Source organism: Mus caroli, unplaced genomic scaffold (assembly GCF_978045245.1).
Source record: "Mus caroli unplaced genomic scaffold, Mus_caroli_1 scaffold_13, whole genome shotgun sequence".
Classification (NCBI taxonomy): domain Eukaryota; kingdom Metazoa; phylum Chordata; class Mammalia; order Rodentia; family Muridae; genus Mus; species Mus caroli.
In genome coordinates this window covers 93,648,505-93,670,949 of record NW_028227268.1, presented here as the reverse complement: position 1 = coordinate 93,670,949, position 22,445 = coordinate 93,648,505, and the positions used below count along the sequence as shown (strand labels likewise).

General features: G+C 42.0%; 1 long non-coding RNA gene across 7 annotated transcripts in view; it reads right to left on the bottom strand.

Annotated features, from left to right (window-relative positions):
- LOC110304346 (uncharacterized) overlaps nt 1–8,975 on the bottom strand; it is a 47,894-nt gene extending 38,919 nt beyond the window's left edge. For all 7 annotated transcript variants that reach the window (XR_003837950.2, XR_015044794.1, XR_003837951.2 and 4 more), the window contains exon 1: nt 8,737–8,975. This is a non-coding gene — a long non-coding RNA (uncharacterized LOC110304346). The remainder of the gene's footprint in view (nt 1–8,736) is intronic.
- Nucleotides 8,976–22,445: the final 13,470 nt, after the last annotated feature.

Here is a 22,445-nt window from a genome sequence, read left to right as displayed (position 1 = left end):
AAAAGCTGAGCAGGAAAGTTGCTTTCCTTCTGAGAGCATCTGCTTCTGGTGCCTGAGCCAGACTGTTCTTTCCCTAGGTGCTGCCATGCAGTTCTGCCCTCCTCAGGAGCTGCAGGGTAGGCTCTGAACACACAGCGGGTATGGGAATCATTCATCACCTGCGTCCCAGGCCCACAGGGCAGTCCAGGAGGCACATGGCCCACACCAAACCATAGGCTTGCTTTTAACAGCTACATGCAATGACTGTGCCAAAACTAGAGCCGGGAACAAAGCTGGGCTTTGGGACTCCCATATGAACCTTTCTGCACCTGAATCTGGTGAGTGCCTGGGAGGAGGAAGAATAAGAAGCCAACTAGGGATATGAACAGAGAACACTTACCTAGTGTCTTACTCAGTGTTGTATAGAGACTGTGGCTCTGTGGCTGTGAATGACCATGACCACAGCAACTCTTATAAAGGACAACACTTATCTGGGGCTGGTTTACAGGTTCAGAGGCTTAGACAATTGTCATAGTGGTGAGAAGCATGGTGGCACTCAGGCAGACATAGTGCTGGAAAAGTGGCTGAGAGTTCTACATCTGTTTAGCAGGTAACAGGAAGGAACAGTGCCACTGGGCTTGACTTGAGCATTTGAAACCTCAAAGCCCTATGCACAGTTTCTCCAACAAGGCCATACCTCCAATAATGCTGGTCCTTATGAGTCTATGCAGACCATTTTCATTCACACCACCACATGTTCACGCCTAACATGTTCAAAGTCCAGCACCGTGTCTAGCACTGCCAGAAAGAAAACGTCAACTCGTCATGAACCTGGCCCCCTCCACTTCTGTAACATTATGATTTGATCCCGTGGTCAATCTCATTTTCTCAGTAGTCTCCTATGACAGGACGAAGGGCGGAGGCAGCTGTTCAAAGCATTTGCCCTGGATTTCAGCAGCGCTCCACCTGCTTCCCAGCAGGGCCACCCTGGGAGACCCCTGAGCAGCTGTTCGCTTGTCTCACTAGCTTTTCATCCTTGGTCACCACTGCCTGGACTATTTCCTCAGCTATAATGGAATGTATGCATGGTTCCAAGTGGGGCTGGTTACTCTGTACAGAGAGAACATAAGTTCTGTGAAGAAAAGTGCCCTATCAATCCCAGTATTATTATATTTATTCCTCCTGTGAGGCATTTTGGTCATATCTAGTAAATGTGAGGGGTGAAGCCAGATATCTTGTGAGCTCCTTGTTCTTAAATAGACTCAACAGTTTCTCAAAAGTTTTCAGATGCATTCATTTAAAACTGCAGATTGCGCCGGGAGTGGTGGCGCACGCCTTTAATCCCAGCACTCAGGAGGCAGAGGCAGGCGGATTTCTGAGTTCGAGGCCAGCCTGGTCTACAAAGTGAGCTCCAGGACAGCCAGAGCTATAAAGAGAAACCCTGTCTCGAAAAACCAAAAAAAAAAAAAAAAAAAAAAAACTGCAGATTGCTTTCTGTTCGACAGTCATCATTAGCTAAGCACTATACAGAGACCAAGGCTGTAGCTCCCAATGCTGAAAACCAAACTACCTTGGGTAATTGTAAGAAATGTGACTGCAGTTCACAAAGAATGTGCTATGATGAATCAGGGTCAGGGAGCTTTTAAGGAACAAAAACCTCATACAGAGTCTCTGAAGATATAAAACTGGTTAGACTACAGCTGCCTGCCAGGCCCTTTCCTCCTCTGAGTCCTTCCTATCCCACTGCATGATCTGCCTTCCCCACACAGTGAGCCTTGCCAGCACCTTTGTTTCTAATTTTAGCTGCTGTTTTGCATTTTGTGTAGCATCTTGGGAAATACAAATGCAGACTTTAAACTGCAGAGGAGCCAGGCAGTTGCTTCTAGATAAGATGTCCAGAGTTGATGAGTGATAGAAAGGTTGAGGAGGAGGAATATCAGAGCAGAACAGTGATGCTCTCAGAATCCCTCACTTCTCTTGGTGCTGATGGATAGTCACAAGGCTTCAGAAACCATTAAACTTCTTCATGACTTGGCAAAAATTGAACTTGATATAGATCAGTGGTTCTTACCCTTCCTAACTCTGTGACTCTTTAATACAGTTCCTCATGTTGCGATGATCCCCCAACCATAAAATTATTTTCATTGCTACTTTATAACTATAATTTTGCTACTGTTATGAATCATAATGCAAATATTTTTGGACATAGAGGGGTCACCACCCACAGGTTGAGAACCACGGATATAAATGTTGATATGTGTGTGTGTGTGTATCTGTGTGTGTGTGTGTTGAAGGATGGAGAGGACTCCATATATAACCCTGAACTAGATTCAGTAATCAGCCCAAACTAGAAGTGGGGCAGAAGCTCATAACATAAGTCACATGGAATAAATCATTGGCTGTCTCTCAAGGTCAGGGAACTGGCAGCTTGTTAGAAATTTACTGAAACAAAACAAAATGATGATAATAATACCTTTGCTCTTTTGAAACAGAACACGCAGAAAAGTACATGGATTACATTAGAGGATTCTTATAGACCTGAGTGAGCTAACATGAAAGGGACTGTCTTAATGAGGGTTCCTATTGCTGTGAAGAGATGCCATGACCACAGCAACTCTTATAAAGGAAAACTAATTGTGACTGGCTTACGGGGGTTTAGTCCATTATTGTCACAGTAAAGGATGGTGGCATACAGGCAGATATGGTTCTGGACTATATCTGGACTCATAGGCAGCAAAGGAGAACCACTGGACCTGGCTTCAGTCTTTGAAGCCTCAAGCTAACCCCAGTTACACACTCCCAAGAAGGCCACAGCTCCTGATAGAGCCACTCCATGTGACTGTCTTAGTTAGGGTTTCTTTTGCTGTGAAGAGACACCATGACCACAGCACATTTAATTGGAGCTGGCTTACAGTTTCAGAGGTTTGGTCCATTATCATCATGGTGGGAAAGATGGCATCATGCAAACAGACATGGTGCTGGAGTTTCTGAGAGTTCCATATCTTGTTCCAAAGGCAAAGAGAAGACTCTGAAGCCTACCTCAACAGCAACTAACACACTTCTTCCAACAAGGCCACACTTCCTAATAGTGCCACTCCCTAGGCCAAGCATATTCAAACCACCACAGGGACCCAGTGCCATTTCTACCTAGGTCAAGGAGTATTGTCAACACACCAAGAAATCCCTTCCCAGTAGAATTCAACCCCTTTGTTCATCCAGTAGTAACTGACTAATGTGGTGATCAATTTTTTTTTCTCAGTTCCATTTTTGATTTCTAAAACTGCATCCCTCCATAGCACAGGCTAGTTCTCCCTGTGCTGTTTAGCTTCTACATTATCTAAGTGGAATTGCCAAGGCTCTAGAGTTTTATACTGACTTTATATATATATATATATATATATATATATATATATATATATAGTATTTGACTTAAACCTAGGGCCTCATGCTTGCTATGATAAATGCTTTATTACTAAACTATATCTGTAGACTCCACCTTTAGTTTTAATACAGAGAGTCTAACTAAGCTGCCAGGTTAGCTTTGAACTTCAGACCTTCCTGCATTCCAGGCCAGCAGACCCAGCTGTGTCTTTGTTTGTTTCTTTGTTTGTTTGCTGGCAATACTTTGTGAGATTTCATTAAGTTTTCAAGACAGCAATTCTTTCCCCTTGTAGAGTTATCACATCCCCTTACTTTCTAGACCTCAGAGAAGCATATTTTTTCCCTCTAAGTTATAACAAATTAAAGTAAACTTGGTGAGTAGAGATTTTGCAATATTTCTTGAGCCATCCCCTTCTTCTGGATGTTGCGGAGTCAGGACCAGGGTTACTGCTTCTGGCTGCAACTGTGTTTTCTCTGCCCTTCTGTGAGATGGGTGGTCCAGGGAACCCTTCATAGGTGTGTGTGTGTGTTAGGGGGGGTGCTTTGTTGAAGGAAATGATCTGAGCTATGAGCTCCCAGAAACACAAAACTAATGTTCTATGAATCTTGGATGAGGCATGGGGAAAGCCAGGACTCCTCCAAGATAATATGTGTGTCTCAGTCATTTCACTGAGGTTTTCTGGTCCCTTAGACTGTGCAAAAGGCAGTGACTAGAGTGTATAGATGAGATGGGACATTTAGCAGTATCTTTGATCTTTCCCCAAGCTGTTTATTCTTCACTCTTAGTTAGGCTTACTATTGCTGCAATGAGACACCATAACCAAAGCAACTTGGGGAGGAAAGGGTTTATTCAGTAAACACTTCCACATCACTGTTCATCTTTGAAAGAAGTCAGGGTAGGAACTCAAACAGAGCAGGAACCTGGAGACAAGAGCTGATGGAGAGGCCATGGTGGGTGCTGCTTACTGGCTTTTTCCCTATGGCTTTATACAGCCTGCTTTCTTATAGAACCCAGAACCAGCAACCAGTCCAGGGATGGCACCATCCACAATAGACTGGGCCCTCCCATATCAACCACTAATTAAGGAAAAATGCCTACAAGCTTGCCTGCAGCCTGATCTTATAGAGGCATTTTCTCAACTGACTCTCCCTCCTCTCTTAAGACTCTAGCTTGTGTCAAGTCGACAAAAAATTAACCAGAACAGCCACAGAAATTGAGTATGGTCTTTGAGTCAAACCAGCTTAGGCTCCAGGCTTACTGTGACCTGTGTTCTGTGACTATAGACTCCTCCTCACCTTAGGAATGGAATCTAATGCTAGGACACACCTTGTGGGGCTGTGATGGTTAGTTAAGAAATGCTTCAAAATTGGTTAGCATGCCACCTAAAGTAACCCCGGGCAACAGTGAGCAAAAGCTTCCAGTGGTCAAGATAATGGAATACTGTGGAGAGCCTTTTGAGGTGCCACTTGGCAGGAGTCTGACATTGGCCATGACAAGGAACTAAGCTCATGTAGGAATCTGACATTGGAGCAGGACAAAGAAGTAAGTACAGGCAGGGAAACGACATTGCCCAAGGACAAGGAAGTATGAATCTGATTTTAGGGTAGAACAAAGAAGTAGGCATAGATATCTTGATCATCCTTAGAAACAGTTATCACAGGAGTGATCAGGGGGGCTGTGTGTTTATTGTCTTTCTTGTTCCTTGACTATTGTCTTTTTAGTTCCTCATTGTACTGCTTGCCCTTAATACCTGCATGTAATTAAAATGGTATAAAAAGCTGATTGGGAAAATTAAAATTGCCTTCAGTCTCAGAATTGACTGGGGTCAATGTTTTGTTTTTTTTTTTCTTGAGACAGGGTTTCTCTGTGTAGCCCTGGCTGTTCTGGAACTCACTTTGTAGACCTGGCTGGCCTCGAACTCAGAAATCCACCTGCCTCTGCCTCCCGAGTGCTGGGATTAAAGGCGTGCACTACCACGCCTGGCAACTGGGGTCAATGTTGTCTGTCTTTTCTTTTTAATCTTCACTCCCACACTGGAGAACCCATTGACTGACTGAGGGGGCCTGGTCAGAATACAGTAATGATTTAGTCTATTGTCACCCTAATCTTCATGTGAGGGAACTGTGGCTCAGGAAAGCCAAATTGCCTAAGATCTGATGGCTTGTTTGTGGTGGAGACAATTTAACCTTCCTGATCATTATGTTGATGTATTTCTCTAATTTGCTTTTTTAAAAATAAAGTGCGTGCGTGTGGTGTGTGTGTGTGTGTGTGTGTGTGTGTGTGTGTGTGTGTGTGTGTTTTGAGGGGTGCTTCAGGGGATAACTCTACCGAGTCAGTTTTCCCTACTTGTCTTTATGTGGGTTCCAGGGATCAAACTCAGGTTGCAGGCTCACACTGCAAGTGCTTCTCTCTGCCGGGCTGCCTGGAAGACCCCTCTTGCTTGCTTTTCACCTGTCATGTAGCTTCTGATGTTGCCAGGGTCCTGTCAACTCCCTGTTCTACCTGATTAGAAATGAAGCTCGTTTGCAACTGGAGAACATTCAGAATGACTTACCTGTCACTCCAGCATGTGTGAGGCAGAGGCAGGAGGAGGAGGAGGAAAAAGAGGAGGGGGAGGAGGAGGAGGAAAAGAAAAAAGAGGAGGAAGAAAAGGAGGAGGAGGAGGAGGACTGCTTGCAGGTTGAGGCCAGCCTGGGTTGTATAGGTCCAGGCCAGCACAGGCTAAAGAGTGAAGACTCTGTCTCCAAACAAAACAAAAATAACATCAACAAAGGAGAAAACAAAAAACAAAACGAACAAACCAAGGTGAGCCTAAAAGTCAAGGAAAATAGAGTTTCTCAAAGTCAAAAAGACATGTAAATAGATTGTCTACCTCCTGAAAGGAGCATGGTCAAACTGGCATCTTGATTTTTAACTTGCATTATGTTAGATTTTTTTTAAAATATGTTGGTTTATTTATTTACTTAATATGTATGTATGTGGGCACACTACACATGTGGAGCCCAGTTCCGAGGATCAAAGTCAGGCTGTCAAACACGGCAGCAGTTGCCATCACTCACTAAGCCATCTTGCTTGCCCCCTGTTATATAGGTGATAGAAAAAGTCACTATGGTCATAACTGTGTGTGTTTTTTGTTTTTTTGTTTGTTTTTTCAAGACAGGGTTTCTCTGTATAGCCCTGGCTGTCCTGGAACTCACTTTGTAGACCAGCTGGCCTCGAACTCAGAAATCCGCCTGCCTCTGCCTCCCAAGTGCTGGGATTAAAGGCGTGCGCCACCACGCCCAGCTGTGTATGTTTTAAATCATCAATTTGTAGTTAAAAAAAAAAAAACAACAATAGAAAGCTACAATGCACAGTTTAACTGATATGGTAAGAATATAATTTGGTAGGTTTTTTTTTTTTTTTTTTTTTTTTCTGAAAACTGGATAAGCCACTTTAACTTCTATTTTTACAAAATAAGCAAATTGTATTATACAATAGATAAATCATGTGATTGTCTTAAAATTTAAAAGAGAATATAATTTGGAAAATCAATCAACTATAAAGGGGGATCTTTTTTTATTTTTTTCTCCCATTCTTGAATATATGGTCAGGCTCATGTGTAGGAGTTCTTGTGTACATGCTAGTGCGAGATGAAGAGGAGGAAAGGAGGGGGCTGGTGAGATGGCTCAGCAGGCAAGAGCACCCAACTGCTCTTCTGAAGGTCCTGAGTTCAAATCCCAGCAACTACATGGTGGCTCACAACCATCCATAATGAGATCTAACTCCCTTTTCTGGTGTGTCTGAAGACAGCTACAGTGTACTTACATATAATAAATAAATAAATTTTAAAAAAAAAAAAAAGAGAGAGAGAGAAAAGAAAAAGTTGGAAAGTCTTAAAAAAAAAAAAAAAAGAGGAGGAGGAGAGGAGTTAGATGCTCTCTTCAGCCATCCTTTACGCTGGCTGTCAGACGATAAACCCTCCCAGGAGGTGGAGAGTGGGGCTGCTACCCTTCAAGCTATGACTGTTCCTCAGCCTTTGCAGCTAGGGACTCTTCAGAGGACACACACAGCAAGTTTGCTTCCCATAGGTAGCCGAAATGGGCATGCTGCCCTCCCACTGCCTTTCAGTGAACATCCATCATCAGGGAATGACTTTTGGGCTTCCTTTCCCCTTCCAGCTCTAGCCCCTGCCTAGAGGAATGATTTTTTTCTACATACTGACTCGCCCCCAAGCTGCCAGGTGAAGCTGCACACCAATTTACAGCACAATGTTCTGTCTGTCACTCACAGACTGGAGTCTTCCCTCGCACCAGCCCTGGTGTTTCACTGGGTTCCTGGGGTCACTGTGTGGCCAGGGCTGCTGACTGTTGAGCTGCCCCCAGTTGTTCAGTCACCAATTTCCCTGTATCAGACATCACCAGCACTGCTGTTCCCGCCGCCACTGCTGCTGCCACTGCTGTCTGCTTCCTTTTTTTTTTTTTTTTTTTAAGTTATAACTCCACTTGAGGGTTAACAGAAAAAATAAAATAGAGAATCCAGTACTGTGGTGAATTAGAGAACTTTGCTCCTGTCATCAAGAGAGCTGAGGATTATCTGTTATTTTAATTATCTTTGATATTCAACCACTAATTATTTGGTTATAGGAGTGCAGACCTGAACCTTCAGGAAAAAAAATTTTTTTTTTTAGATTTATTTATTTATTTATTTATTTATTTATTTATTTATTTATTATAAGTACACTGTAGCTATCTTCAGACACTCCAGAAGAGGGCATCAGATTTCGTTACGGATGGTTGTGAGCCACCATGTGGTTGCTGGGATTTGAACTCAGGACCTTCAGAAGAGCAATCGGCACTCTTAACCACTGAGCCATCTCACCAGCCCAAAATTTTTTTTCATTAAGTTGACTCAAGCTGCAAGACTGGGCCAGGAACACATGGCAGCCTGGATGCAGGGAATTGCATGGTCAGGCTGAGAGCTGCTGCTGCTGCAGCTGGGGCAACCTGGCTCCTAGTTTGCAGGAGGGGAAGTATCTGGAAAGAGCTACTCTATATCAAGTGCAGAGGTCACTCAGAGGCTCTGCATCCCTCAGATCTGGAACAGCACTAGCCTAGAAAGTGTACCTTTCTGACACCCACCACCTGGACTCACACCTTGTAATTCACTGCTTGACTTGGTTCTGTGACTTTTGGTCCCTCACTTGTAAGGTGAGTCTTTAACTGCCCATTCCCCGCCACCACCCCCCCCCCCCCGGACTGCTATAGGAGACAAAAGCACATACCAAGGGCTCAGCACCTAAGTATTACTCAGTACACAACATCTTGTTCAGTATTATCTACTACTGTCATGGCCATCACTGTCACAGGTCCATATTCACAGGCTGGAAAACTTACCTACAGGAGGAGCTTTGGAGGCTGACTTCCTGTAATCCCAGGCCTTGGAAGGATGTGTCAGGAGAATGGTGAGTTAGAGGTCAGCCTGAAGATCATACTGAGGACGCATTTTCAAAAAAACCTAAAAAGAGCCACTAAGCACTTCAGCTCTGGTGGGCTCCTGTAGCAGAAGGGTCTGTCCTTGTGGTCACTCCTTCTCAGTATCGGCATTGCAGCAGAGTCCCTGGGCACTCATCGCAATCAGCTGACTTGGTAGTCAAAGCAGGTTTGACAGTTCTGCATGCCCACAAAGTTAGATTCAAGTATGCTGAGTCATACTGCAAGGTCTGATGGCAAAGCCAGTCACTGAAGCAGACAGCAGGCCCCACAGCCATAAATTGCAGTGTTTGCTGAAGGCATGTGGTGAATGTTGGTTCCTATGTCTGGGTGAAGGGAAGGAGGATGAGTGCTAATGTTTACAGAGCACCACTCATCGGCTTGAACTTGTTGGACCCCACTCAAGTTCTCAAGAGAGACTCCTTCTCACACTGCTCCAGATCCCGCAGCCCAGGGTGTCGACCCAGCCCAGGGAGTCCCCACAGCCCAGGGAGTCCTTGAAATAGTTCTCTGTTTCTCAGTGGAGGGTGAGGGGCATTTGTGGACAGGAAAAAGCCCCTTCTGTGGCCCTGGTTAGGAGAATGTTCCCCCCTCCTCCACTCTACCCCGAAGTGCAATAGGTAAAGTTATGGGATCATATGTTTCTGCCAAGGTTGAGTGAGGTGTCACAAAAGAGAGGGGGTCACCGAGTATGCACTAAGATCTGTTTTCTATAAGGCCTATGGGCATTCATTTGTTTCTGCTGATCCTGCTGTTGGGGCATAGGATCAGAGAATGTCTTATACCCCAAAGGCTTCATCAGTCACCCCTGAACAGTGTTGTAAGATCTTGGAGAATAAGTTAAAGTGAAAAAGTTCCTTATCAAAGGGGTATTCTAAAATTTCCTCATAACTTATTGAAAAATAAAATTTTGGAAAACAGAAAGTAACAGGTTAGCAGATAAGTTGACAAGTTAGTAAAAAAAAAAAAAAAAGAAAATACATAAACTTTAGATCTGTGTCTTTACTGACTGAGGTTGCCTTTTGCATTTTATTTCTAGAGTGAATAGCATTAGCATCTATTTAAAGACTGCTAAACAAGTTTTAAAGGATCCAGATGGGTGAATAGCCTGCTGAGGTAGGGGACACTCATCTGCATTATTAATAAGGAGTCAGGAAGTGCTGCGTGGTGCTTGGCAACACTTGCTTTCATCCCAAGACCTTTTTCTTTTGAGCCTTTATTGACGGTAGTATTTTACAAGGTATTACTGATGGTTCTGTCTTGTACTTACTATCAGCTTGAGTGAACATCCACCATCATCAGAACACAGGAAGTGAGAAGGAAGGGACACTGGAGTCATCCTGGAGTCTGTTTCTTGCACATAAGCAATTGTACTTCGTATTGATGAGATATTTGAGATGTCAAAATTTTTCTCTTGTTTCACTATTTAGCATTTTTTTTTTAAAGTGAGAACAGTTACTATATCTCTCCAGGAGCCCAAGACTTTGCACCTCTTCTTTTTCAGAACTGTGAGGCTTTGTAGCACTTCTGTATAGCACACATGGAAGGTGGGAGGTAAAGGTGTTACCTCCATCGTGTGCTAGATGAGCCCCTGGCACAGTAATTTGCTTTTACTCCAAAGCATGGTTGTAAAATAACTACCCTGCTTACGTGCTTTCTCTTCTAGATGTTTCAGTAGAGTGGTTGAGGAATAGTAAGTGAATATTTTTTTTTTTTTTGTAATTTTAGAGTACAGAAATTCTAGCAATGAATATTCTCATCAAAACTGAGCTTTTCCTTCTGGAGGCCCATCTACCCTGATACTGAACGTGTGTGTTTCTCTGTAGAGTGTGAGGATTGAAGGACATTTGCTTTTGCAAGCACAGTTAATACTTGAGGTGATCAGTGGAATAAAACTGTGCTTGGCTCTCCCTCAGTAGTTATTATGGGTATTGACATTTTCTTAACTTTGCATCAATTATTGACATGCTAGAGCTGTGCAAAGGCTTTCTGCTCTGCAGGCCTCTGCTTGAGCTTTTTGTTATGGCTAGATTTTGGCCAACTAAAGTATTTAAAAAGCAATATAGCATTTATTTATTTATTTATTTATTTATTTATTTATTTATTTATTTATTTTGGTTTTTCGAGACAGGATTTCTCTGTGTAGCCCTGGCTGTCCTGGCACTCACTTTGTAGACCAGGCTGGCCTCGAACTCAGAAATCCACCTGCCTCTGCCTCCCGAGTGCTGGGATTAAAGGCGTGCGCCACCACGCCCGGCTACAATGTAGCATTTTAATATGTAGCTTTTTTTAAAATGTCAAGGTTTCAGGACCTTGTAGTTTGTCGGTCTTTAAAGATTGTGGTTTGACAAGGGAGATTGGCCCATAGATTTAATACAGCCTCACCTTCCCTAACTCAGAAATTTAACTTGGAGCAATGGTCCCCTGAACGTGTCATCACTGGCTCTCTGTGGTTCGTGGCCCTGAAAAAGCTTCCAGATGACATCTTTGCCATCTGTCCAGCCCTCTTAGGAACACAAAGAGAGCTGGACAGAATATGTAGATCCTCAACTTGTATGGTTTCCTGCAATTGTAGTCATTGGCATTGGTCACTGCTTCTTTGTGGGACAGAAAGAGAAACAGAAGACAAACAGAACATGGTGATTCTTATTTCTGACTAGTTCTGAACTAGTTCCACCATCTTTGATTAGCTCCTCCCCCTGCCTTCTCTATTGGAGCGCTCAACCCCTCAAAACACTGTTAAAAACTAAACTAAACTAAACTAAAACCTCTACCAAGGCTAGCAAGGATGTCACATTTGACCAGTTTGTGGTTCTTAATCTATTTATTGTTCTTCCCCGTTAGGCCTGTGGGCACACCACCCATGATGGACTTCCCTCCACATTCTGCCCCTCTCCCTTCTGACATGAGACAGGCATGTGTGCCCTGAAGTTATATCAAACTAAATCTAACATGGAGGAGAAGCATGTTTTACAGCTAAAACCCAGCCTCTAAAATCAGCAAAAGGATCTTCCAGAGCTAATGTACATTTACCTACCTACACCTTTCCTGTAGCCTTTTCTGAGTGCTGCAGTATTTCAGAATGTCTGGTTTTGTCATTATAACATCATAACCTGCTGTCTCTAACACTAACATTCCTGAAATTGACAGATATGAAGGCTCTGGATGCTCAGAGAGCCCTTTATCTGTCTAGAGCTTCTCTGACATTGCTCTCACCTTTCTATCTGCTTAGCCTGAAGTGTGTGACCTTGTTCTACAAATACCAACTTTATTCAAATAAGGGCTGCCTTAAATTCTCTATCATAAAGCCCCCATATGTACAAGGATGCTGGTTTCAACCTGCCTATAAAGTTTCAGCAGATATTTCTCTGCAGGCTGGGGGGTCCAGCAGTTCTGGGGTAGAGCCTAAAGCTGCCATCTCTTTCCTTTTCTTTCCACAATTATGTGAGGCCTCAGATGAGAACTTTGGAGAAAACCAAAGAAGAAGAAAAGAAGGAGTAGGAGGAGAAGGGGGTGGAGAAAGAAACGGAGGAGGAGGAAAATGAGAAGGAGGAGGAGGAGAAGAGGAAGAAAAAGGAGAAGGAGGAGGAGGAGGAGAAGGAGAAGAAGAAGAAGGAGAAGAAAACAACAACACAGTCAGAGCCCGTGTAATAGTTCTGGGGTTGAAGATCACACAGGAGGATGAGTGAGGTATTTAGAAAAGCTTTACTTTTTTTTTTTTTTTTTTTTTGGTTTTTCGAGACAAGGTTTTTCTGTATAGCTCTGGCTGTCCTGGAACTCACTTTGTAGACCAGGCTGGCCTCGAACTCAGAAATCCGCCTGCCTCTGCCTCCTGAGTGCTGGGATTAAAGGCGTGCGCCACCACGCCCGGCCCTGAAAAGCTTTACTTTTGACAACTGGTTTATATTAAATTCCAAATTCCAATCATTTACTGATATTTAAAAATAAAAATTTACCTATAGCAGAAAATATGATTGAATGGTAACATGATCTTGAGATAGGGAGATATGTTTTAATCCTGATTCTAGGTCTTTCTGTATAGTTTAGGCTGGTCTTGAATTGGAGAGCACCCCTCCTCAGCCTCCCGAGTGTTGGAGGATCCTTGCCCTCAATGTGACTTATGGAAAGTTAATTTTAAGTGTAAGAGAAAAGAAACAAGGTTTTTAAAAAAAGAAACAAAAGATTTATTTTGACAACAATGACTTAACAATGGATAAAGGACAGTATCATAAATCCACATAACTTGCATAAAACAAATTAGAAAATAAACATGATAATAGAAAGTCAAAAGACAATGAACAGTTCACCAAAAAAAAAAAGAAAGAAAGAAAGAAAGAAAAAGAAAAAAGATAAAAGCCTATGAAGATGAACAACATTTTCATCCAAAGTGTTGCTGAAAGCAAGAGCTATGGCTTCACACTGTCAGTGTGGGCATTTCACTCTTTTTCTTTCCAAAAAGAAAAGGAAAGGAAAGGAAAGGAAAGGAAAGGAAAGGAAAGGAAAGGAAAGGAAAGGAAAGGAAAGGAAAGGAAAGGAAAGGAAAGGAATGATTTCTCTTTAATATCCAGCAAAAAAAAAAAAATGAGGGATAGGCACCTCTTTTGCTTAAAGTTAACCTTTAAAACTCACTGCTTTTTTAAAAAACGTATTTTGTGAACTTGGTTTTAAATTGTTTTCCACTGAGTGTGATAGCACATACATGGAACCCCAGCACTCAGGAAGCAGAAAGCAGAGAGGATCCAGAGTTCAAGGCTGTAGTGGGCTTTGAAGTAAGTTCTGGGCTAGCCTGGGCAAAATAGGGCAAACCTTTCTCAATGGAACAAAGCAAAATATGTTCTTTATAATAGCAACTTAGAGTTAATAAAGGGATTATATTTCATTCTTTGTGGAAAACAATATTATGATGTTTTGTTTTATTAATCTCTTAGATTCCATCCCATCCTCTGCCTGTTCCCACCTCCAGCACCTGCTGACTCTAAACACCAAACATGAACTGACCCCGCTGCTGGCTTGGATCAAGTCCAGCCTGACACCATTTTGTTGTGAAGTTGGCCAGCCAAGAATCAATTTAATATTGTTCAATAATGGAAAGAGTAAAAAAGTAACAAAAAAAAAAACAAACAAACCTTGTAACATGGAAATTACATAATTATAATTTTCAATGTACATAATTTAGATTTTATTGAAGTATAACTATGTCCATTTGTTTTTGTATCTTTTGTGGCTACTTTTGCCCCACCACAGCAGTGTTGAGACTCTCAGGCCTATCTGGCCACACTCTGCTGCATTTTACTCGTTATTGGCATTGGTCCTCTCTACCTTTCCCCACATCCTCATCTGTTTCATGAAAGTACACATATCATTTGGACTGAAGGCTATGAAATAAAAATTTCATCTTTAAAGATGTTGATATGGATGGTTTTAAAGTGCTGACTTGGGGGACTTTTTGAATAGCATTGGAAATGTAAATGAAATAAATACCCAACTAAAAAAGAAAAAGAAAAAAATGCTGACTTTGTAAGTCAAAATAAAAGAGGTTTTTTTTATGGCTTTAGAACTTGAATATGGGGATAAAATAAATAATCTTTTCAAGCATTTATCTCTTATCAAATAACAAAATAATCTTAGCAGTAAAATTTTGATTAGAATTATAATTAATTTGCATGTGACTTATTCTTGTAAAGTAATCCTGTAGTAAATTGTCGCTGTGCTACAAAACACACTCAGTGCTGGTTCATAATATGAGAACAGCCCAAAAACTTAGGATACCCAAGATATAAGATACAATTTGTTAAACGCATGAAACTCAAGAAGAACGAAGACCAAAGTGTGGACACTGTGCCCCTTCTTGGAATTGGGAACAAAACACCCATGGAAAGAGTTACAGAGATAAAGTTTGGAGCTGTGAAGAAAGGATGGACCATCTAAAGACTGCCATATCCAGGGATCCATCCCATAATCAGCTTCCAAACGCTGACACCATTGCATACACTAGCAAGATTTTGCTGACAGGACCCAGATATAGCTGTCTCCTGTGAGACAATGCCGGGGCCTAGCAAACACAGAAGTGGATGCTCACAGTCAGCTATTGGATGGATCACAGGGCCCCCAATGGAGGAGCTAGAGAAAGTACCCAAGGAGCTAAAGGGAACTGCAACCCCATAGGTGGATCATTATTATGAACTAACCAGTACCCCAGAGCTCTTGACTCTAGCTGTATTTGTATCAAAAGATGGCCTAGTCGGCCATCACTGGAAAGAGAGGCCCATTGGACTTGCCAACTTTATATGCCCCAGTACAGGGGAATGCCAGGGCCAAGGGGTGGGGGTGGGTGGGTGAGGGACTGGGGAGGGGGAGTGTATTGGGGACTTTTTGGATAGCATTGGAAATGTAATTGAGGAAAATACCTAATAAAAAAAAGAAAAAAAAAAAAGATGAGAACAGAACCTAAGTACATCCTTTTCATCACTATTGAGTTAGTACTGCGATGCTTAGCACATTGCCTACTACATGCAAATGTAGCAAAGTGAATGTTTAGAGAATGAAAGTGGTCAGCCGGTTATTCTGAAGATATATACATATAAAGTTTTATGTATATATACATATGAATACATATATATATATATATAAAACTATATTGGAGTCAACAAAGAATAAATATACAGTTTTCAAATACTTTAGTTATATTTTAATCATAACTTCCATTTTCAGAAGATTATTAACATTATACAAGGTACCCAAGAAAGTATCACAAAAAAATCTCATTAAAATTGTTATCACAATAAGTAATATATGTTCTGAACAAGTTATAACAATAGTGAATTTACAAAAAATGTTTTGATCGAAAGAGTAATACATATTCATAAAAAAATAAAAAATATTTCAAAATAAAGATTCCAGCTCAACATGAAACCTTAACTCCTTGGTTGGTGCTCCCTTAGCTCTTCCTGCTCATTTACCCCTTTCCAGAGAACTCTAAAGAGCAGAAAATATCCTGGTCCTCAGGACATCTAAATACTTGCAATTCTGTAGAGCTGTAAAGCTTGGATTCCCTTCACAGGAAATGCTTTAATATGGATGTTCCTACTTATTTCCCAGAAATAGAGAGAAATTAACTTATGATAATTTCATCTCTGAAGACAACTTACTTTTATAAACTGCCTGGATTGTCTGCTGTCACAATTGTCTGTATAGTTTAGCAAGTATGACAATTATTTTTTCTAAAATACAATATTACTCTATAATAATGTTTTGAAATTTCTTTTTTTCTGAAAAAAAAGTTTCTTTAATGATACTCAAAGTCTACTTTATTATTTTTAATAACTGAAGAGTATTCATTATATGAATATGCCATCATTTCTCTCTGTTACAAACATTTGGATTACAATTAATTTTAAAGTGCTTTAAATTCCAAACAGTCTCACTGGCAAATAGCTACTTTATAAAAGATGTCAAGCGGGGAAAAGTACAGAAAACAGAAAAGTAAAAACTAAAGCAAGCCAGTATATTCTGTGGAAGCAATGAAAGGCCTAGGTGCTTCGGCAGCAAACTGCAGATGACTTTGTGGCTGGTGCAATGACAACACAGTGGATCAAGGAACTCCATATAAAACCACACATACTGAAACTACTAGAAGAGAAAGTGGGGAAGAGCCTTGAGCACATGCGCATAGGGAAAACTTCCTGAACAGAATACCAATGGCTTATTTTGTATGATGTTTGAAGATCAAGAATTGACAAATGGGACCTCATAAAATTACAAAGCTTCTGTAAGGCAAAAGACATGGTCAATAGGACAAAACAGAAACCAACAGACTAGGAAAAGATCTTTACCAATCCTTCATCCAATAGAGGGCTAATGTCCAATATATACAAAGAATATAAAAAATTAGACTCCAGGCAATCAAATAACCCTATTTAAAAATGGGGTACAAAGCTAAACAAAGAATTCTCAACTGAGGAAACTCAAATGGTAGAGAAGCACCTAAAGAAATGTTCAACATCCTTAGTCATTGACCTGTCCAGCAAGTCCAGTTATTCGAGAGTTTCAAGGTGACCTTCTCCTAAGAACCAAATCGGGGGAGGGAGAGACGAGAACCCTGTGCAATGAATGACACACAGAAGCAGTATGAGTAGCATCAAGGTCTCACTGTATTAGCAAGACTCAAGGCTTAAATGCACAAGCAAAAGGGGAAGTACTTTTCAGCAGGAGGGATGGGGCAGCAGAAATGCACAAGCAAAAGGGGAAGTACAAGTACTTCTCAGCAGGAGGGGTGGGGCAGTGGAAATTTTTCTTTTGACAGCTACACAGGGAAGCAGGAACTTGGTGGTATCAGGGTGTGGTCAGAACATCTGGCGCTGACTTAGGGCTGGAACATTCTGTGGTTGTTCTCGGAGCGGTGCATTGGTGGCCCGCTTTTGACCCCCTTTTCTTCTGGGGGGGGGGGGAGGTCCAATTCAGAGATCAGGACAATAGCGTTGTCTTAATAGCTCTCAACAAGACATCAGGGAAATGCAAATTAAAACAACCCTCAGATTCCACCTCATAACAGTCAGAATGGCTAAGATCAAAAACTCAGGTTACAGGCTGGAGAGATGGCTCAGCAGTTAAGAGCACTGACTGCTTTTCTGAAGGTCCTGAGTTCAAATCCCAGCAACCACATGGTGGCTCACAACCACCTGTAATGAGATCTGACACCTTCTTCTGGTGTATCTGAAGACAGCTACAGTGTACTTATATATAATAAATAAATAAATCTTTTAAAAAACCAAACGCACAAACAAACAAACAAACAAACAAATAAAAAACCTCAGGTTACAGCAGATGCTGGCAAGGATGTGGAGAAAGAGGAACACTCCTCCATTGTTGGTGGGATTGTAAGCTTGTACAACCACTCTGGAAATCAGTCTGGCGGTTCCTCAGAAAATTGGACATAGTACTACCGGAGGATCCAGCAATACCTCTCCTGGGCATATATCCAGAAGATGTCCCAACCGGTAAAAAGGACACATGCTCCACTATGTTCATAGCAGCCCTATTTATAATAGCCAGAAGCTGGAAAGAACCCAGATGTCCTTCAACAGAGGAATGGATACAGAACATGTGGTACATTTATACAATGAAGTACTACTCAGCTATTAAAAATAATGAATTCATGAAATTCTTAGGTAAATGGGGAACTAGAAAATATCATCCTGCTCTTGTTCTCTTGTTCTCTTGCTCTTCCCTTCTTGCTCTGGCTCTGTCCCCTCACCCTTTCCCCATTCCCTTCCTCTCTGCCCCCCCTCCCTGCCTCCATGTGTTCATGGCCTCTACTCCTCTACTCACTCTCTCTCTCTCTCTCTCTCTCTCTCTCTCTCTCTCTCCCTTTCTCTGCCTCTACTACTCTCTTGACTCCCCTCCCTCTGCCCTGAATAAACTCTATTCTATACTATAAAAAAAGAGAGAGAGAGAGAAAGAAAATATCATCCTGAGAGAAGAAACCCAAACACAAAAGAACACACATGGTATGTGCTGTGGATAGCCCTGGGGCTAATTATATTTGATGTTAATTCCATTCTCCTATGAGTGGCTTAGAACAAGGAATGAGTCAGCACTCAGGTGATTTCCTGTAAACCTGCTCCCCACCTTAATTTGTAAAATAAAGGAGAGCTAAAGATTGGGCAGTGACCAAGCCCACTCAGTCAGCCAACAGGTTCTCCAGCACAGGAGTGAGGATTAAAAAGAAAAAAGAGGTTAAGAGCACTGACTGCTCTTCCGAAGGTCCTGAGTTCAATTTCCGGCAACCACATGATGGCTCACTACCATCCGTAATGAGATCTGGTGCCCTCTTCTGGAGTGTCTGAAGACAGCTACAGTGTACTTACATATAATAAATAAATAAATCTTTAAAAAAAAAAAAGAAAAAGAAAAAAGACATTTAGACAACATGGTAGTGTGACCCCAGTCAGTTCTGAGACTGAAGGCAAATTTTTATTTTCCAACCCACTTTTTATACCATTTTAATTACATGCAAGTATTTTGGGCAAGCAGTACAATAAGGAACAAAGCAGCAGTATGATAAAGAATGACTAACAAAGCAGTCCTGTGATTACTCCTGATAGTTGTTTAAAAAGGGCTTATCATAATGACTGAAAAACTTGAGCCCACTTCCTCGTCCAAACTAGGCCTTGTCTCATCTGAGGCCTAGTTCCACCCTGAGACCAAAATTCCTGCCTTATCCTACTTCCCTATTACAGCCTAAAGTTAGATTCTTGCCTTATCTTGCCCTAACGTCAGATTCCTGTCTGAGCTTACTTCCCTGTCCTAGGCCAATGTCAGATTCCTGTCTGAAGCCCACTTCTTTGTCCTTAGCCAATGTCAGACTCCTGCCAAGCGGTACCCCAAAAGGCTTTCCACAGGGCAGATAAAAGGAAAGGTGGAAAGGAAGGTGAGGGAGAGAAAAGAAGGAGAAAATGAAAGAGGGAGAGGACACAGAGGAGGGGGAAGAAGTAGAAAAGCAGAGCAGAAGCACATGGCCTGGAGAAACTGCAAGTTCTAAGGGGTCTCATAAGCTGTGGAAGATGATAGTGTAGTGGTAGATCTGCTCAATCTAGGCGAACAGCATGTAATCATATTAACCGTGTTGTGTTTTCCTTGCCGGGGCATATTTGGGAGGAGATTTACCACAACAGGTATGCACTCACTGATAAGAGGATATTAGCTCAAAAGCTCAGAAATATCCAAGATACAATTCACAGACCATATGAAGCTTAAGAAAAAAGAAAACCAAAGTGTGGTTGTTTCAGTCCTTCTTAGAAGGGGTAACAAAATACTCATGAAAGCAAATACAAAGTGTGGAGCTGAGACTGAAGAAAGGCCATCCAGAGACTACCTCATCCATCCATCCCATATACAGTCACCAAACTCAGATACTATAGTGGATGACAAGAAGTGCATGCTGACATGAGCCTGATATAGCTGTCTCATGAGAGGCTCTGCCAGAGCCTGACATATGCAGATGCGGATACTTGCAGTCAGCCATTGAACTGATCACAGGGTCCCCAATGGAGGAATTAGAGAAAGAACTGAAGGAGCTGAAGGGGTTTGCAACCCCATAGGAAGAACAACAATACCAACCAACCAGAGCTCCTAGGGTCTAAACCACCAACCAAGGAGTACACATGGAGGGACCCATGGCTTCAGCCCCATATGTAGCAGAGGACAGCCTTGTCGGGCATCAATGGGAGAAGAGGCCCTTGGTCCTGTGAAGGCTCGATGCCACAGTGTAGGGGAATGCGTGGGCAGGGAGTTGGGGGTGAGTGGGTGGAGGCACACCCTCAGAAGCAGGAGGAGGAGGGATGGGATAAGGGGCTTCTGGGGGGGGCATTGGGAAAGGGGATAACATTTGAAATGTAAATAAATAAAATATCCAATAAAATTTTTTTAAAATGTGCAATTGCCAACAAATGCCGCTTTTAGGCCTGGGGGGGGGGTCCCACTTTTAGAGAAGTACCCTGGAACTTTCTTGAGATCTGATGGATCACATGAGTGCCACACCCACTCTGGTGAAGTCTGTGTGGCAAGTCCAAAAGCTTGGCTGCAGTCCTGAAGCAAAAAGTTTCATGGAAACTTGTCTCCTGGAGCCTTGGCATCCCATAGCACAGATGTTCCAGATATGCCTTTGCGATAGTCGGTGAAGGGTTTAAAGTGTTTCCTTTCAGCATTGTTTTATTATAGGTGCCCCCAAGGAATGATTTGACAAATAGCTAAGTTAGACTAAACTTTGCTTCCTGACCTTCACCAATGTCCTGATGTCCTAGGCAGTCTTTGAGCCTACCCTGGGCTTGGAATTTTCATAAGAATGTTACTCATTCAGACAAAATGCCTTCAGTGTTGATAGTTAGAAATCAAGCATTGCAGTTTGCTGGATAGGAGCTAGAAATCTCAGGACTAGTTCAACAAAGTAAACTTAGAATTCTCATTATCGACATGAATGGCAGCCTACATTACATAAAAGTAGAAAGAAGGTAGGTTGTGGTTTAAGGAGGAACTAGAGTATTGTATTATTCATGAAAAGGTTAGTAGAAAGGAACTTCACTGGTGCATGTTTTTCTCTAGGCCCAGAGGAATAGCATAATTAGGTATTTACTAAAGGGCCCCTGGTGGTGGGTTTAACAATAGACTAGAATTGCATCTGGGCATATTAGCCCTTTCATCTGGCTCCTGTGAATAGTTGACTTTAGATAGGGCTGATCTTATCTCAGTTGTAAACATTGCCTGGTTCCTGTTACCTTTTATGTATGCATTCTCTCTGTTTTGTGTAAAGAGCCATTATGCATCTCATTGTACCTTGGCTGATGTATCACCTAACTTCCTTGTTTTCTTCTGTAATATAAGTCTGAGAAATTACATTCAGATACAGCACTCTCTTTGGTGTCTATGTCTGTTAGTCATCCCCCCCCCCCCCGACTTCTTGTCCACCTGAGAGCCAGGACCCTGAATTCTCTGGTTGAGGGACTGACTGGGTCCAGTCTGTGGCACATGAGCACCCACAGGGTCACTGCTCTTGACTGTCACCAGTCTAGGGCACTCTGGGGAAGCCACTGTGACATCTTTAAGTCTTCAAACTTGCAGAAAGAATTGTGTGGCAAAGGCTCCAGACTTCAGTACTGATAGGTTTCCACACAGGATTTGGGGTGTGGTTCATGTGATCAGGGATTTTTGCAGCTCTGCCTGTTTGATTAGAGAGGGAGCTATGGTCTTGGAGAAGGCTATGCTTGTAGCTCTAAACGTCTAACCAGAGAAGAACAGACATGTGGCTTGTCAAAGTCTCCAGCTTAGCAAGAAACATTAATTCCTTGGTTGGTTCACGTCCAACTAGGTCCTGCCAACTTACCCTTTTCCAGACAAGTCTAAAAAGCAGGAAATATCCTGGTATCTAGGACAATCTAAATGTTTGCAGTTTTGTAAATCTTGGATTCCTTCACAGGAAATGCTCTAATATGGGTGTGTGTTGAGTCATTTTAGAGCAACATGTTATTAGGATAAATGCTGTAGATAGAACTCTAGAATAGCCTTATTAAAATAAACCATTATGTCACTAGGTCTGAATAAAATGCAGTATGAGCAAGCACAGTGACTAGGCTAGAAAGGCACTAGAACAGTGATAATTGTCTTACACAGAGCTAAGTGTCAGGCCCTATTCTACATTCTTTATGTTACATTATTCAAACCTCAGCATAATCCTACAAACTCAGCCGCAGTTATTCACATTTTACAGAAATTAAACTGCAGTATGAATAAGTCAATAAATTAACTCCATGTTATGCATGTAATAGGTGGCAAGAGAAATGCTCAGAGGTGGTTGTCTATCCCAGGAGCTTCTGATGTTAGCCACAAATGAGAACCCCACAATTTCAAAGTTAATGTCTAGCCAACACCCAAGTAGTAAGAACCCTTGGACTCCAGGTCAAAGTTTTGAAATAGCATCTTCCATCAGCAAAAGCCATACTACTTGATAAAATGGTAACTCACAGCCTGAAGCAGCAAGTCTGAATTCACAAAAGGAAGCAGAACTACCATCAGACATGGTGATGAAGATGTCAGAGATGTTTAGGCAGTTTCAAATGACT